This window comes from Chlamydotis macqueenii, chromosome 4 (assembly GCF_036417535.1).
Source record: "Chlamydotis macqueenii isolate bChlMac1 chromosome 4, bChlMac1.mat, whole genome shotgun sequence".
Classification (NCBI taxonomy): domain Eukaryota; kingdom Metazoa; phylum Chordata; class Aves; order Otidiformes; family Otididae; genus Chlamydotis; species Chlamydotis macqueenii.
Genome location: NC_141559.1, coordinates 19299170 through 19313767, shown reverse-complemented (window position 1 = coordinate 19313767; position 14598 = coordinate 19299170). Strand labels below are relative to the sequence as shown.

Below are 14598 nucleotides of genomic sequence, written 5' to 3'. Positions count from 1 at the left end.
AAGTAAAAACGGTTGAAAAAGGTGCCCAGGAACCTGTGAAGCAGTGGAAGTGAGGTGATTGATTGCTGATGCATTGCTATACATATTGACGAAGTAATAGAGTATTGTTCCCTGCAGAAGATAGAGGCTGTCTTCCACCTTGCTTTCAAACACCAGAAATAACTTTGTCCTCCAGTGGTTAGCAAGCCTTATGTGTTTTAAGTTTTTCAAGGTGTGATTAGAGGTTTGTGGCAGTCAGTCTTGGGTAGCTGCAGAAGAAGACAAAGTGGGTAACCTTCACAAGGACTCATTCCCCAAAGTGAAGGTGACAAGCTGGTAACAGTGGTCCTGTTCCTTATAAACTCACATAATCTCTTGATCTCGTCAGAAGGGAGCTCTTGTGCATTAGACTAATCATGATATCAGGTCAATATCGAGTGCTTGAGAAAAACCAGCACTCAAGTCTAAATGCTGAAATGTTGCTGTAAAAATTCCCAAACACTTAGGGCTGATAAGCAATTACATTATAATCTGTTTTGTCTACAGCTTGACCCTTGCATGCTGCTCTATGTACCATTATGGGCGTTTTGATGATCGTTCTCTTTTCCCGTTTAAAGGGAATTTCAGCACTGTAGGAGGTCTATGGCCATTAAAAGGGCCCGTCATGATGACTTTTTTTTTCTGCCTTCCTTTTATTTACTTGGATGTGGTACAAGTGCCGCATGGCTCCTGAAGTAACAAAATGAATAGCTCACAAGAGAGCCTCGTTAGTCTTTAAATGAAAATAATTGAGTTCCTTTAGCCTATTAGTGCTTAAGAATAGCCTTCTCTAAGTCCATTACCTCTGGGATAAAAGCCATATTTGCAGCTGAATAAGCAGCGTGTACAACATGACTTGTTACTGGGGGAGGAGGCTTTCTTCTCGCCAAGCAGAATGGCTTGTGTAGTAGAGAAAAACTGAATGACCTCAAACCACATTCTTGAAATGCTCTTTACTCTTCAGTTGGCAGGCTGAAAATATTTCCATAAGTGACTCTGCCTTTCTGGAGCTGCCTTCCTTCCCTTTCCAAATCGGACAGTCAGCGAGGTGGGAAATAAATCTACGTGGACCGCATTCGCTGCAGTCTCATCCGAGTCAAATGGCCAGAGGCCAGTTGTGCATGGCTCTATTGAAGCCCGTGCGATGTGGGCAAAACCATCGGTTAAATTGGCCATCTTTCCCATTTTCATCACTGCAGCCATGGGCCAACTTCTTTGCAAAAGAACAACGCAGAATACGTCCTGGGAATATGTTGCTAGCAAAAGATGTAATAGCTGACTGCAGGGAGTAAAATAATTGGGAGCACCTCTGCTTTTTTATTTAATGGAGCCTTATTTCATACCTCAAAATTGCTGGAGCTAGAGTCCTGAGCTACAGCTGGAAAGTGTGCACATGGTGCTGCTTCTGGATTTGGCACCAACACTGTGGACTAACCCAGCGTTAGGTGGGTTGGGTGGTGGAGGGCTTTTTTTTGTTTTAATGGTTGAACTCTGGTTTTGGTGTAGTCATTGATTCTAGCCTCCATCAAGAATCATTCCAAGGTTGTTAAAATAGACCAGGCAGTGTAAGTGTGTTGAGAGGAGTCTTGCCAGAGTACCTTTAAATGAGACATTTAACCCTTTATCAGCAGTGAGGCACATAAAAACACTTTTTGCTCTTTAACAGCTCAAGTTTGTAACAACTGCACAGAACACAGTGCAGTGGAGAAGAAACTGAGATGGTCCCACACTGATTAGTATAAGAAGCTTCTGACAGCAGGTCCACGGCAGTGCCTTTATTCAGATGGGTCTTTTTCCCCCTGTGGAAATAAGGACAGTTTGGTTTTAGAACTCATCCTTTTCCTTTAAGAACAGCAAGTTCAGGAGTTGATACTGGATGGGAGATAAAGGGGTAGTTAATAGTTTTTAAAAGCTTAAATGCCAAAAAGGGCTCTGACATCCACTATCTTACTTTCCCATGTCTGTCTGTTGCAAAGACATTGCACAGGACAGCAGGGACCAGGACAGACTGCAGCTCCCTTGACACTAGCATAATATTGATAATAACGAGTGACAGAAGTCTGGAAATCCTGACTGTGTCTATAATGTGAGGCTGTGTCCTATCCACGCTTTGGATAGATGCTGTGTCTGTCTTGGTTTAATAATAGAGACAAGGATCCCACAAAGCTGACGGTGGATGTCGTTCATTTGACTGGCACTCATATTTTAAAGGCCTCTTGGCCAGAGATATCTTAAGTCTTGACTATACGGTACGAAACAGCTGTGTATCGGTTAAAACGCTCTTGAACTCAATGACGAGGACTGTGTACCAAATATCAGACAGGAGCATTTACAGGCTTTGATACTTGCATTGGTTTTCCTAGATGATAAAACCATTCATGTTAAAAAATAATTTTATCCTAAATTCTTCTCAGCGCTCAAAGCTTTTTTAATCTTTGCATAAATGGGAACAAAAGTCTTTATCTTGTACTCAGGAGAGAGGTCATTGAATTGTAGTACAAATCTGTATTTCAAAATGAAAATCTGCTCAGTCCCCTAGAGTGGAATAATATCTCATCAGTTGATCATCTCTGCTTTACAGAGAGAGGAAAAAAAAAGAAGAAAGAAAGAAAGAAAGAAAAGTTTCCCTGGAGCAGTCATTGATACAAACGCTTCTTTATGAGAGGGAAAGGAGGTGATTTAGAGATGGAGGTTTCTAATTCAGAGTTGTGGAAAATAGTCTTTTGTTCCCTAATACAAGCCTTGCTAAAAATAGATGGATACTGTTGCTTCAAATGAACTTGCTACTGTTTGTATTTGAGTGACTGTAATGTTTATCATCTTGCAATTCAGGGGAGCTCTCAGGCTGGAGAGCTTTTTTATTCTGTTTGTGCTAAGTGTATTCCAGGGGGTCCCAGTTTTTGATTGGGACTCCAACAATGGATCATAGCAGTAGAAACTAGTTTTTCATAGCATACATACTTAAATATTTGTTGGGCTAAACAGCAAGCATTTCTGAAAGGTTCCTAGCTGGATGGATGGTATCTGGGATGTGAGGCTCTGGTGTTCTTCCTCTGCAGTGGGAATGTTTAACCTAAGGGTTATGTGCACCCAGTCTCTCCTGACCTGTCCCCACACGAGTGAGCTGTCCTTTGGGTGCTTGTTGGAAAAGGTGGAAATTGTGCCTGGCTTTTGTGCATCCAGTTGCATTCAAAAATAACAGGGTTTATGAGTAAAAATGGGAAAACATAGCAGCATCATTCTTTTTCCTTTAGACAGATGTTTCGCAGGACAGCTGTTCAGTGAAAAGTGTTGAAATCTTGCTTTTCCATAAAAACAACATTTCATATCCCCCCCCATCCAACTCCAAAATCTGCCTGTGAGTCTACATGTCTCTTCTTGGATTGCTGTGGGGCATGTTCAGAAGCAGTTCACCTGCAACTGTCTGGTATCCATCCACCTACATTAAATGAGTTAACTAACCAGTTTGTGTTTGGTATTTCCTCGACAATTGTTGATTAAAATGTTAAAATTACCAGAATTGGAATAGAAAACTGATGAAGAGAGCTCCAAAGCTATAAATATGAGATACTGATTGTCAAAACTGATGCTAACATTTTTACAATATAATTTGATTGATGTAACAGTTAAAACAGCAGCCTTGAACAGGATACTTTTGTGAACAAGATAATTTATCTCAGCAAATGCATTCACATAAATGTTTTAAAATGAAAGGCATGATAAATCTATCTAGAGCCTACACACAGTAGGGCTGCCAAACCTGCCACCTGTTAAAGATTTTAATGAGCTGTTCTTTATTTAACAGAAGAAGTCAAATTAATGCTGTCACTTGCCTTTGCTGAGACTTCCCTTATCTCAGGCACTCTGAGATGTCATTTAGCAAATGCTTCTAAGTGGAGCAATTCTGGTGTTTTAATTAGAATAGCAGCAAACTAGTGAAGGCCATTAAATCTTAAATGTGACTTTCATGCAGCTCAGCCATGAGGATGGGCTTTTTGTTCAAAGCCACAGGGACCCAGTGTTTTGTCAGGAGCCGAAGGATGCCCAAGCTCATGTCACGCCATGAGATTAATGAGAAATTAGTTCCTCTGGATTTTCTAAATGGAAGATTATATGTGTTTCAGGGTAAACCAAAAATGTACTAGGATGTTATACTTCTGTGTGTGTGAGAGGGAAAGTCTTTGAGTGCATTAAGCCCTGTAAGACAGGGCTTAGTGGAGGTTTTTTTCAGCAGTAAAAGAAGGGTTCACCCAAGTCTCCTTCCTGTAGCCTGTTTTCAGAGGGGAATTAGGAGATGTGGAACATGTCAGACTTGAAATATCTGCGTAAAGATAAATGCCTTCCTCTGAGATTCTTCAGAAAATTGATGTGCTGTTTTTTTACCACTGATGAGTTAAGTGTGTTGCTTAAGGGCCTTAGATTGGTGACGGTTTGGAAGATTACAACTTACTAGGATCCTTTTTCCTATGCTCTTCAATGAATCACCACTCTTGTTCTCCATCCAGGAGCACAGTGGATGCTTGTTACGGGTGTGGAAAACATTTCTGGCCGAGTAAACAATACTAAACTTCTGCTTAAGCTATGCTTATGACCAGACTGAATCTCTCTGATGTTGTAGAAGGGATGCAGAAGGCAGAAAGGTGCTAGAAAAAATAAAAGCAGTAGGTAAGGAGGTAGAATAGCAAGGGAGAAAGCTGTGAAGAGATGTGTGAGGTACGTAGGCAAAGTAATAGGCATGATCAGTAATAGCCATTGGTAGCGGGACAGGAGTTGTAAAATTAAATTAAAAAAAAAATAATAAGGAAACCTCATTAATTACCTTCATTGTCTGTTCTGATTTCAACAGACTTTGAAGCCGCCTTGAGCCAATGGCTCAAATGTGAGATTGGAATTCAGGAGCTTCTCTGTTTTTCTTTTGGATGAACTGTATTTTGTCCTATAAGACAAAATACTGTGACGGTTTTCACAAGAAGCTCTAAATTTGAGACACTCCCTCCCTTTCTCTTGCCATGTCCTAATCAGTACCTCAGTTTCCCATGATGATGCCAGCCTCCAGCTGTAGTCACTATGCTCTGGAGCATGCCAGAAAATGGGGCCACTTCTGGTCAGGATCCAAAGTAAACATTTTTACTTGCAGATTGGTGAACCAACAGATTTGACATATTTGCCCTGTGTTTTTACTTTGAAGAAAATAAATGTGCAACAGAAATAAATGTGCATCTAAAAACTTCAGGAGCTGCCTCTCTTTCAAAAAAGCAGATTCCAGAGTGTTGACAGCAGATGACTTGTATGAACTATTTTTTCTTGTTAGTTGGAGGAAAGGCCCCTTTTAACAATAACTCCAGGCAGGGAGCAGTCCAGTGGCCAGAGTATTAGCGTGTTTGCCAGAAAACCTGGAGTTTTGTTTCTGTTCACCTGCTGTGTGAACTTTGTCATGGTTTCTTCTCTTGCATAAATTGCAGCTCATACTCCGCTTTTGTAAAGGATACTGCGGTCTCTCCTGCAGACCGTGAAGACCTTCATGGTCATTTATATTTTGGTAATTTATTATGATAGCAACATGGAATCTAAACTATTTATATTAATACGATGTGGAACAGAGCAGCTGCTACAGTGCAGTTAATAATGTTGGCCTTCAGTCACCCTGAATCTGTTTTTACCCTAGACTGTCTGGCACTCTGCAAGATACTTCCCCAACAGATCTGCAAAGAACTTGTCACAGTGTCTTATGGAAAAGCATATAAATGATGGTTTGGTACTTCAATATCAAAACTCATAAAAAGCTTCCATAAACCCAAGTACACTCAGTTGTTCTTGCTGTACCTTTACAGAACATAGTAAAATACCTTCATGTTACTAGAAGTGAGTAAAAATCCAGATTATGAAAGTCTTTTTTTATTGTCACTGAAGTAAATGCTATTTTGAGACAACATAATCTTGAAAACTATTGGCTATTTTTAAAAGACATCTTTAATTCAAAAGGTCATCCTCCGTGCGGTCCCTGGTGAGGTCCAGGAGTGAGTCCTTCAGGGGCCTTTTGGATATGGAGGCAGCAGCTGTATATAGCTCAGCTTCATCGAGGCTTTGGATATGGTCTCCTGTAGTGTCCTTATAGCCAAACTGCTAAGATAAAGGCTCAAAAAGTGAATTTTTTTTCTACTTCTTTTATTTTTACTTTTGTGAAAGTGTTTTAATTTATAGATACGTTTATGTAGGTATCTACTTTGCCTGAGAGTCCAGTTTTTAGAACACCTTTGTCTTGCCAAAAGCGTCAGCTTTCAATGGCAAACTCAGTATGTTTATTAACCATGTCAGTGCTTTGTATGCTTGCATACATCAAGTATCAAACAATTCAGTTCTTAGGGCAGCTTTTAATCAGCCAGAATTCTCTGCTCAATATTTAGGTTGCATAATAAAAATATTTAAGGATACTTTTCACACATTACTAATACTTTGATTAAGAAACATCTAGATCTCATGCAAAAGCTATGAAAATGTGTAATTCTGATCAGTTGTAAAGCTGAGAAACTATCTGAAAAGTCCAGTTTTAAATTGGAAACAGTATCACAGAATGGAAGAAGCAGACTAATACACTGAACTGAATGTTGAAACTGGAAAAAATCTACTGTACACAAATTGTACTGCTTGAGAGGTAATTTGTAATCAGTGATTCAGAGTTTTCCAGTTGTGTTAATTGTTCAGATAGCACAGAAGACATGACACCAGTCTTCCTGAGATAGGATCACTGCTAATTAATGTAATCCCTTAGACAAGGACCAACAGAGTATCTTACAGTAGATGTCAGAAAGCTAAATGTGTCAATGTGGTATTTGTAGTCCAGTAGCACTTACAAACCCGTGCTCATAAAACATTTACTATATAGACAAAATATAAGCAATGTATAGAAGTTAAAACAACATGCAATATAGGCATTAAAAACGCCTGCAAAAGTAAGATAACCTTTGCCATTAAGCTGAATGATTTTTCCACATGAAATTAATTTTTTTTTTTTCTTCAGTAAAAAATTGCAAGATGATAACTCGTATAGGACAGGCAAACTCCACTGGAGTATTCTTGCAAGGCAAAAGCCAACAAGAATATTTGCACCGGAAAACAAGAAATCGGGAATTGTATTTCCATTCCCATGTCTCTGTCTGCCACCTTTCTTTACTTATGCTGTAAAATTTGTACTTTATGTGTAATTTCTAGGAAATCTCCAGCAACTTCAACCTTTACTACATACTAATGTGGAAATGAATTGTCCTCAAGTGGGATGCTTGGCCATATATACCTTTCCTTGAAAAAAACTCTGTATGTTGGAGTTGGAAAGGATTTTACTTCTTAAATTCAACATGGAAGTCATAAAACAAACCAAACCCAAACAAACAGATTTGAATCATCCCTTTTCTCAAGGCAAGAACAGTTTTATGTTAATCATTCCTGATAAATACTTGTCTTTATCTGTTTTTGAAGTGCTTCAGAGCTCAAGACTTCAGTCTCTCAGGACTGTGCTCTCTAGTTGCTTACTATTTCTTCTCCTGTTCACATTGATCCTAGAGAACAAAGCTGGTTTTTATATATTTAAAAATATTTCTCTTGTTTGATTTTTCAGTTTAAAAAGCCCAGTTTTGTCCTTTTAGTAGACTTTAAGAGTAAAGTAGTATAAGTTGTCGTAAGCAAGACTGTTACAAGCTAAGCCAACTAAAAATGCTGAAGAAAATGACAGAGGAAGAGGACAATGATCCTAGATGAGAAACTTTGGAAGTGATAAGTTATTTCTGATTATCAGAAGCAGTCTGCCCTCCACTTGGGATTTACCTGGCCATGGATTTAGCCACTGCGGTTTTCTGACTATATGTGTTAGGGTAGCTGTATTTAAGTGACAGTAAAAGGAGATTTCTTCCCGTGCTAAACCGGAGCGACTGCAGGGTTCCTGCTGGGTGAACCTGTCCATGCGAACCTGCGTGGACACCTGAGTAAACTCCCTCTCCTGCAAAGGCCTCTCTGGCACGGTTTCCTGGGACTTAGAAATGGTGAAATTTTAATTACTGGTGTCATTTAATTATTATTTGTATGACATTATTCTTTTTTCTTTTAGGCCTTGTTAATGATCTTCACTAAATGATGGCCAGGCACTGCACTGAAGCACATGGTTATTTTGGAGCAAATTGGTTCAGCTCCTTTTGTCCCACCGACCAGCTGTGAGAGAGAGGTTGTGGGTTTTAGCACTCCGATCACTTGTGTGGGTTTTTTCCACCTTCTGTGTGCCGAGTGTGCACACAGCGCAGGGCCTCAGGCTGGGCCTAGTGTTCAGGCTGAGGCTGTTTCAGTTCAGAGGCAAGCAGAGAAGCTATCTGTTGCTCCATCGTCTGTGCTCCAGGGTGACATTTGCTCCTTTAATTGTTGTGATATCTATTGCTTATATTAATCTGTTAACTGTTACAGTGGGTCAGGTCTTGACAGTCTGCTCTGAAAGCCAACCAGAATTATCCAGCTGTATTTTTTTCCAACAAGGATGTAGTGTTGTTAGTGTTTCCACAGTTAGACTGTTTTCCCTCTAAAGTAATCCTCCTGCAATTTGAAAGCGTAATTCAGAATGAGACCCAGCAAAGCACTTAATTATCATTAGCAGTTCAGGTAACTCTAAATGTTTGGGGTTTTTTTCCATCATGGACTAGATCCTAATCCTTTCCATCAGCTGTGGGAATTAAACCAAATGTTTAAATGATATAAATGTATAAATGTAAAATGTATAAATTTAAATGTATAAATGATACCCACTTGACCCTTGGAGGTAAAGCAACTGTGTGCAGTGATCACTGGTTACCCAGCTTTTCAAAATAGAAAAAAAATAGAAAGTTCAGTTTTAGGGCTTTTTTTTCCTCCTTCTGAATCTTATATTGAAAAATGTTTAGTTCCGTATTTAATGACTGACTTGATTTAACCTGCTCAATCATATATGCTACGTTCTCTCACAGTGTTGCTGTATCTGACAAGACTGTCACTGGAGAGCTCTATATATAAATGAGAGGCCATACTTGAAAGTTTATCCGGCCAAATATCATCATTTTGGGGTATAATTGCATTACTTCGGCCTAGACGTTCTCAGGACTAGAAGTCAGTAAATTTTGTTTGCAAAAGAGATCTGTGAAGCAAGACTTGGTCCTCTGTGTTCTGATGCTTTGTGCTTTATTGTTTTTTTTTTTCCTCGGGAAAATAGTTTTATCTAATAATAAGCTAATTTTCTTATTGACCAGAGCTACTGGAAGTACGATTTTTCATAGCTGCCTTTCTGTTCTGTAATAATTTAGTAATGCCCAATCCCATTGTGGTCTACTGATCAAAATTTAATGATCGTTACAAAGCCTAATTTTATCAAAACTTCCATGCATGCATCTAATAATGAGCTTAGCTGGTACTCAGGAGTCCTTAAACTCAATGCCATCTCCAAATTTATTTATTAATGTCTTCTTTTTCTTTGCTTTCAGAAAATACCAAGGGGTCCTATCATTAAGCAGCACGGCAGTTGCAGAGTGGGTTCTTCAGGAAGGCATCTTATATTGTAGAGCTCCCATAACGTCTCTTGGCTGCTGGACTCTGTGACCTATCCTGTTCTGTTAACTGAGCTCAGTCCCATCATACCTGTCTCCCCTCTCCTGAATCACAATTCTAATTACTCCTTCTGGAAGTGCTTGTGTGGGAGCAGATGCAGACCATGCATTCATGCCTGAGGTAACTCTCAAGAGCATTCTTCATGAATTGGCTCACCCTCTATAACTATCTCCCCAGCTCCTTATACCCCGCTGTGACAAACTTGGGAAAGAAAAGCAAAATCTCTGCAGGAGGAGCAGTGTTTCTCACAGACACTGGCAACATATCATTGAATAAGCTCATTCATTATGGAGAAGCCAGGAGAGGGTAGGTAAAACAGAGGTGTTAAAGCTTCTCTAGATACCACAGAAAATGTGCTTTAGAAAGGAAAGCTACTTCGTACTAATACAAGATCTGTCTGAAACTCTTTAAAATAGCCAGCAGAATTTAGAGGTTGGAAGACAGCATGTTAAGTTTTACTTTCAACTGCAAGGTAGAGGTTTGTGCTGGGAAACAGAGTCAGAAAGAGAAAAAGTAATTTCAGACGTTGTCTCAGATGTGATCAGGAAATGGTCACCCTTCTCTTTCGCCCTTACTAGAGAAATGAAAACCATAGGCATGCAGTGTGCCTGTATCTAGCCTCTGGTTTTAGGCAAACTTAATCTTTTGTGGTGTTACAACTTAACTTCGTATGAGCTTTCTTTCTTTTGTGGAGCAAAAATCTTAAAGGATTTTTTTCTAGTGGCTGCTCAAACCAAGATTGCTTCATTCTTGAGGAAAGAAATTTCTCTCAACTAGAGAGAGGCACTCAACCATTAAGTGACATGTGTGACAGAAGAGAAAGATAGAAAAATCTTTAAAGAAGCTGTAAGCACGTCCTAGTAAAATTGCCAGCTCTCTCTCATGTCAGAATAAATGTTTTGATGTTCATTACCAAGCAAACAGTACATGTGATATTTGCCACCACAGATTTGAATTGACTTCTTCTTTAGAAAATTAAGCTGTGAGGTAGGTTTGAACCTTTCCTTAGGTAAAGGAAAAAAATCTCCTTTTAATTTCCTCATATGTCTAACATGCTTTTTGAGTAAAATCCATCCAGAGGTACTGAAAATTTGTCTTCATAGTTGCCAGTCAGCATCTTGAAGGCATGGAATTCCTTGTACTGTAAGCTCTCTTGGGGAAAACCTGGTATCTTTTGAACACAGGTGGTAAGTCTGCTTCAGAAAATGAAGTTCAAACAAAGCTGGGGAAAGTGTACCTAGGGAAGAGTAATGGAAAACAAAGAGAAAGAGACATAGGATTGCTTCACTGTTACAGCATTACACAGAATGTGTGAAAACAGAAATACCATTTGCCAGCTGGGTGTCATGAAGCACTTGTGTAGTGGCCATCCTGTCTCCTCTTCCATGCTTCCTCATGAAGTTAATCAGCTGAACGGTGCTGAAAATGTTGCAGGGGACCAGCGTGGGATAAAACATCTCTTTGAACAAGATTGTAGTGCAGTGACTCTAATCCAATGTACATTTATGTCATTCTTGCTGCACTGCAGTATTTTATCAGGCACTTCGTTAACTGAGTAGTAATTTTTCTTCAGTTAAAGGCTTCACATATGCATATTTTTAATGAAAATGTTGTTGTTCTGCTATTTAGATGATCTTTGATTTCAAGAAACAGTGTACTGCAGTAAAAGCCATGTGTGTGAGAAGCTCATTTGAAAAGTGGGCTTGATACTTGGTTAGGGAAAAGGCCAGTGCTTCTTGAGCAACCCACACTTCTGCATCCTGTGAGTCACCCTCAACGCTCAGCTAGAGAAGCAGAACTGCCCTGGTAAGGACAGAAGTGTTGGAAACTGAAAACCAGCCTGGGCTTACTGCAGCAGGAGCTCTGCGAAATGCTGCTGACTTGGTGGAGGCAGAGCCTGCGAACGGAAGGGCAACGGGAGCGAAGAGGGACTTGGGTCAGGGACACATTTTTTTGCCCACTCCCCTTTTTTCTGAATTTCTGTAGACTGTATGTCTTGTTCCCTGCTGGCACCATGGTTTTTTTTCTTTCTTTTTTTGAAAGCAGAGTATTAATCTGGTCCAATCTGTAGTCTTGGGTTGAGATTTTTTTCTTAAGGAGTTGTGAATGATTTGTAGAGTTTGATGTGAAGCAATGTGAAGTTTACTAATTGATGTGAAGCAATGTGAAGTTTTCCAATTACGGAACGGTTACATGCACTGATACCCAAGTCAAAACATGTGTTTCCTCTGGAAATCACCTTCGTCTTTTATGTGCAAATTACTGTCTTGTTAGGTGTCTAAAACTCTATAGTTGATTTTTCTCTTATTTCCCCCCGGAATTAGAGACTCAAGGGGATAAACAGAGCTTTAACTTGTTGAACCTTTGTAACAATCTTATAGTCTGTACTCTTTGGAGTATCCAAGCTGTAAGGATGGGCCAGATGTTGCACCATAAGGGCTCAGAAAGACAACTGAACAAGGAGACCAACAGTGACATAGGGTCTGATGCCCCCCTGGCTTCTATCAAATACCTGGTAGCCAGGGCTATGCCACATAAGGGGCTGCAGGGGCTTTGTTACGGTGCAGATGTGTTCCTTGCGTATCAGTGTGCTTGTCTGAAATGCATTACCAGCTGCTCAGAAACTAAGCAAAGGGACACTCCAGATAGCCTTGGCACAGCTATGTATATAGCTATAAAACTTAGTGAAGGGGAAGTGTTGCCATACGGTGGAGGCAGACAGGTGGGTGTGAAAGCAGACAGAATGGGAAGTGAAAGAGCTGCAGTCGCTCTCTTAGGCTTTCCCCGCTAGTCTGGGGCATCCAGGTGCGTGTTGCACAAACAAAGCTATTTTCTTACTTTAAAAAACCCACATAGATATATTTTTAAGTATTTCACGTGCACTGATGTTTCCAATAATAGTTCTGAAAATAGACTGTATAAGAAAATTACCATTTGGAGACATGTTTTCTTTTTAAACCATAGCAATATTCTCTACAGTGTCGCTGTCTGGATTCCCTTCATATTAACTTAGCTGTCATGTGTGGCTTTAGGCGTCACTTTTTAACAGATGAAACAGGTTTTATCTATGAAATGAAGGTGCTAAGGTTATAAATATTGTGACTGTTTTGTTCTTATGTTCTCAAAACTCTATCATTAAGACAGCTCACTATAAAGTAAATACTAAAAGGGTTTTACATAAAAAATCGGGAAGCATCACATTGTAATGAGACTGCAGCGTGTCTATTGCTAATGACTTGACAGCGAAGTTGAATGCAGTTTTCATTTACTGTCTTGTAAATTTATTTTAGTTTACAGTGCTGTAGGCTAGATCTCCTTGATTTTGTATTTTTGTTTAATTGAATAGTAAGATGTATGATTAGCTTAAGTGTGTTGTATGCCTTCACTGACCCAAGCTCCTGAGCCAAGGAAATTTACTCCAGCATGAAGACTCCAGCATGAATCTGCTCATCCTGTGTGCTGAGTGGAGCTTTTTTAGGTAAAACCAGCTCAAGCTGAAAGTTAAAGTGGGCAGGAAAATTATGCCAGTCTTAATGGTCTATTACATGTGACATAAAATACATGTAGATAAAAATGGTTTTTAGAGATTCTTATTCCTAGTCTCCCACAATTCTCAGAAAAATGTATTCCTTATATTTGCTGGTTTTTTCTCCAACTGTTATATGAGAAGTTGAGCAATTTTATGATTTATCTTTTCACATTCATATAATCTTTTTTGTTTATGATACTATTCTTGCCTAATAAGGTATTGCACAGAAGGCTTTGGAGTGTAACAACTATTAGCAGTTGCTGCTTGTAGCAGGAGCAAAAGAAAATAGCTTCTAGTAGAGCTATTGGACCAAGGCACTTTAGGCTTATAACGCATCTGTATATGGAATGATGGGGAAAGCTGCCCACAACTGGCTAATGCTTGCTGCTGATACCACCTCAGCAGAATGCTGTTCTGTTTCATCTGTTTTCAGTAAAAAGTACCATAGTGTTTAATGGAGATGATTTTGTATGGTCTGGTAAAATATCTGTGCACCCTGTCTTTGGCTTTCTGTGACACACTGTACCTGCTGGCAGACAGCAAGATACTGGCAAGCTGACGTAGAGCTCGGTCACCACATCAGCTGGTACAAGCTCTGATGATGTGAAACATTCTTTACCTGTTTCTTCAGATGACTTTTTCCTGTTGATTTTTAAGGTCTCCTTTGTGAGAAGGAGACCTTCTGCTTGTCTTGCCTTCCCAATAATTGTTAATGCTTCTGCTCGTTAATGAAAATGGTAGGCCATAGCAGTGAATACTGGATATCAGAATTGACATTTTTCCTGTACAGGAATACCTTTACTGCTGTTTAGATAGAGGTCTGACAGATATTTAGAAGCAGCATTTGATGAAACTACTATAGAAAATTGTGCTCCATGTTGGACTCACAGTGATTCTTATGGGGCCCTTCCAACTCGAGACATTCTGTGTTTAACCATGTAAGTTATATAAGTTGTTTACTTTGGAGATAGGGGCCCTGTTATGCAGTAACTGGAGAATATTGGTAAGTAGGTATTATTGCCCATTAACAGTGATGGAGAGCTTGTACCTAATACAATTCCTAGAATGCTGCTCTGAAAATTTACCTCTGGACAGCCATCCCAGCATGATTTCTTTAAGGACTGCCTGCTAACTGAGAGGGAAATGGTACCAGGAGGGACTGTAATACCTGAAAATGACAAAGAGCTGCCAGAGGAAACGGACAGTCTATCCATCCCATGTGACAGCAGGGGAAAGGTGGGAAGGGGCAAGTTATGCCTTCACTGCAGCCCCAGAAATCTTTTGAGGGTTGCAGGCATTGGTTTTGGTAACCAAATTACCAAACCATTTACTAAATATGCACAGCTAAAATTCCCTGTCTGCCTTCTGAAGGTAGTAAAGTTGTGATAAAAGCTTTCAGTGCCTGACACAGAGATTATCCAACATCTGTCTGCCTGTAG

At 39.7% G+C, this 14598-nt stretch overlaps 1 protein-coding gene across 2 annotated transcripts in view; it reads left to right on the top strand.

The window, feature by feature from the left end:
• The window catches only part of ARHGAP24 (Rho GTPase activating protein 24), a 215088-nt gene that overhangs the window by 58809 nt on the left and 141681 nt on the right, over window positions 1-14598 (top strand). The window lies entirely within an intron of this gene.